A 4,306-nucleotide genomic window follows, 5' to 3' on the forward strand; every position below is an offset into this window, starting at 1 on the left:
CATCATGTTTACGGCATCACCATTCATAGTAACTGTTCAATCTACACCCATAAACTAAGAGAGGCATAAATATCTCAAATCCATGGATAAATAAATAGAACACTAAAAAGATCAAGCAATTACTTCATATACATCTATGTAGTTGAATCAAAACTCAAATCTTAACTTTTTCTAGTGTTCGACACTAACTCAGACTGTAAACCTTATTTACCTCATGTCTAATAACCAGCATATTTTTCACTATAACATATAAGAATGTATTGCTCTCTCTCATGCTCCCCAACCAGTCACACAGACTATTTCCCAAATGATGCTCAGTCATGCACAGAAGAAACCTAGGATAACACATGTGTATAAGTAGTTGGAATGTGGAGTTTAGCTGTTTCTCATCCCCATCTAGATCATTCTGACACACCTGCTCCCTCAGCTCTACTGCTTCCGCGTGGTTTAGCCGTATCAACATATTTTACTGAGGTAACTTCTGTTACATGAAGTTATTTGTCCATTTTTTTTTCAAGATGCCAGTTTCAAAATGAGATTTGAAGAGGAAAGGCATTTTTTTCAATTTTCTTTTGACAATATAAACAAAAGTTTATAATTTCGTTTTAAAATTTGAGAAACATTATTTAAAAGGGAAAGCAGATGTCTGATTTTTCATTCTATGTGATACTTTAAGTTAGCAGGCTTTGAGATTATGACTTAATATTATATAGATGAACCTGAAATACACGCATAATTTAGTAACTATAATAGCTTTAATTGTAAATCCTTCAGTTATATTTTTTAAAATAATTGCTGTTTTAAACATGTAAGTTCAACACTGTCTGTTTTAGAAGTTGGCTACATAAAGCTAAGATAGATTCTAGGTAACAAGTTTGGTAAAACATTTCCTATCAGTCATTTCTACACATTGTATTACATTTCCAAATTAACATATTGTTGGAAGTAATTTTAATTGGCGATTCAGTTGTTCATTTCCGAGACTATCTTCCTTCTTTCTTTCTAGTCATTAAACATTTTCATTCCTTTTTACCAAAGCTGGAAATTCTATGATTACTTCAAAGATGTGGGAGAAACAATCTGAGGAAATGTAACTATGACAAAATGTCATCCTCATTTATTGCAGTATGTTTCAAGCCATATTTCATTTTGGTTGAATTGAAGTTATCGTATTTGGCTTGGATGTGCAAGTAGAGCTTTAGAGAATTTTGTTAGCAAACTAAAGAAAAATTGAACCCCAGACTTTTAAAATCCACAGTAACTCTAATAAAAGCCATCAGTGCTCCCCTGGGGCTTTTAATATAAAATCCCGATTCCTTAGTATGGCAAGAAAACCCCACTTTTAAAATTCATTAGCTTCAGTTCTGACCATCTCTTAACAAAACCCGGGTCCCTGCAATTCACATGATTTATGGGTCTCAAGTGAACAAAGCTTTAAGATGAAGCTGAACATCTCCCTCCCAGCCGCTCGCTGCCAAAAGCTCATCCAAGTGGACAATGAGCATAAACTTCGAACTTTCTGTTGAGAAGCTCATGGCAACTGATGTAGCTGCTGACGTTCTGGGTGAGGAGTGGAAGGGCTAAGTGGTCCGGATCCATGGTGGAAATGATAAACAAGGCTTCCCCATGAAGCAAGGTGTCTTGACCCATGGCCGGGTTGCACTCCTGTTACAGACCCAGGAGAACTGAGGAAAAAAACACAAATCAGTATGGGGCTGCATTGTCCATGCCAACTTGAGTGTTCTCAACTTGGTTTTAGTAAAAGGAAAAAAGAGAGAGAGAGAAAGATATTCCGGGACTGACCAATACCACTGAGAGGAAAATCTTCAGTCCAATGATTCACTCCCCAAGTGACTGCAATGGCCGGTGCTGCGCTGATACAAAGCCAGGAGCTAGAATCTCTTCTGAGTATCCTAAATGGGTGCAGGGTCCCAAGGCTTTGGGCCGTCCTCGACTGCTTTCCCAGGCCACAAGCAGGGAGCTAGAAGGGAAGCGAGGCCACTAGGACACGAAACAGAGCTTCTCTGTCCCTCCTCCTCTCTGTATATCTGACTTTTTCCGATAAAAATGAAATAAATCTTCAAAAAAAAATTGAACTTCTTTCTAACTTACTTCGTATTATGTGACCTAAAAGAACTCTCCATTAAATGTTCAACACTAAGGAGAGTTTTTACAGCTTAGGTCTTAAATTGATGTTTTGTAATACTATCCATAATTACTGCATAATATACTGAAAAAACTTGGTTTTAGTAAAAGGAGAGAGAGAATGAGAGAGAGAGAGAGATTTCGGGACTGACTGAAACCACGGGGCCTCCTTGCCTGGGACCTAACAGAGCCAGCAGAATCCGCAAACTTTTCAATCTGTCTAAAGAAGATGACATACGCCAGTATGTTGTGAGAAAGCCCCTAAACAAAGAAGGTAAGAAACCTAGGACCAAAGCCCTACGATTCGACATCTTGTAACACCACGAGTCCTCCAGCACAAACTCCGGCGCATTGCTCTGAAGAAACAGCGGACTAAGAAGAGTAAGAGGCTGCAGAATACCTGCAACTTCTAGCCAAGAGAATGAAGGAGGCCAAAGAAAAATGCCAGGAACAGACCGCCAAGAGCTGTGTGGGCTGTCTTGCTTGAGAGCTTCCACTTCTACATCAGTCTAGTCTGTTTGCCTGTTTACTTTTGGGTTCAGGTAAAGGAGTAAGGAAACCAAACAAAATACTAACGGCTAACACTTTTATGTTATAGTCCAAGTAAGAATACATAAGGTTCACGAAGTTAGTAATATTGATAATGGACGAGTGTAGGGATATTTATTACAAAGAATTTGAACACATTATTATTGGCTCAATCCACAGTATGGATTGATTTGAAGGTGGTAATAAAGATGGTGGAAACACAGATGATGTCCACATTTTCTGTTTTGGCACAAGAATGGACATAGTATCATCTATGAGATTCAATGAACTGAAATGAAAACTAAGATTTGGAGGAAAGGTTACAAAACAATGAGAGTGAATTCGCCCAGTGTGCAGATGGAGACTTCAAAGGCATTAGGGCAAAAATATTGATAAACTCAAATTACCAGTTTTAGGATATGTTTTGGAAGCAATCCAGATGTCAAAAATATTGCTATGGTAGATATTCACTTCTACAAAAACCAAGAATTCATTTTCTCCAAAGGAGTTACAATTCTTCCCAATAATTATGCCAATAAATTATTTCACTATATCCAGTAAAGTGTTTCTAACAAAATTCCAGTGTAAATGTCCATGTAATTTGGGGAAAAGAACCAATCTGAATCCAGGCATTACAAATTATAACTATGGAAACCATCTATGAACACAATCCATTTTGCCTTTAAGATTTTTCTGAAATTGCTCCCAATCGTTCCTTTAGTAATATTTTTATATCCTCACAAAGCCCCGTTAGATATAAAGCACTGCTCATTAATAAAATTGAGTTTAGTAGTTGTCAACAACATAGAAATTCTCATAAATGATAATCTTCAAATCAAAGTGACATGTGCATTTAGAATCAAAATTAACTGAGGTATAAGTTATGAGTAATGATTTTATATACTCCTTTTATTCAGCAAAACAAACTATTATTTTAACACTTAACAGAGACCATAAGAACTTGTACGAAATACTGGATTTCTAAATTCTGATCAACAAAAGGTACTGGACAGAAATGCAACAAGGAAATGGAGCCTTGATAAATTTATATGTCCCTCACAATGTATGTAACCAGCATTTTCCTTATTGAAAAACTTTGGAAGTGACACCTATGTCCATAATTTATGATGTCCAATTTTCACACACTTAATCCATTCATTTCTTACCTTTTATAGAGACTGCTACCCATATTTCAAGGTATTAAAAGCCCATCATACGTAACTAAGAAGAAGGCTTTGTTCTTTGATTGCCACGTTCTTCATCCTGATACTAACTCTATTTACTCCATTCTTTTTGTAGAAATATTCTGTGACGACTAGATTTAAAAACTAAACCCACCAGCAGTACCCACCTTTGTTCTTTTACCTTCTTCTGTAATACTTATCAGCATTTCATACTCTTAAAATTAGCTTATTTCCTTTAATTGAATTTTGATCTTGACAGAATACAATGAATACATTTTCCAAGTTATTAGGGTTTAATGGCTGAGGCAGTATTACACAGTAAGCATATAAAGTCTTGTCATAAATGTTTTTGAATGAATAAATGAATATTGTGTGCAGTTTTGAACCTTGAGTCTTGCACACAAGAGATAGTTATTTTTATTAAAACAATATTTCAAAACATTCATTGT

At 36.1% G+C, this 4,306-nt stretch overlaps 1 pseudogene; it reads left to right on the forward strand.

Moving 5' to 3' along the window:
- The first annotated feature begins 1,439 nt into the window (after positions 1-1,439).
- Positions 1,440-2,632, forward strand: LOC121163781 (annotated as a pseudogene).
- Positions 2,633-4,306: the final 1,674 nt, after the last annotated feature.

Source organism: Ochotona curzoniae, unplaced genomic scaffold (genome assembly GCF_017591425.1).
Source record: "Ochotona curzoniae isolate NIBS_2020 unplaced genomic scaffold, NIBS_Ocur_1.0 contig_64, whole genome shotgun sequence".
Lineage (NCBI taxonomy): Eukaryota > Metazoa > Chordata > Mammalia > Lagomorpha > Ochotonidae > Ochotona > Ochotona curzoniae.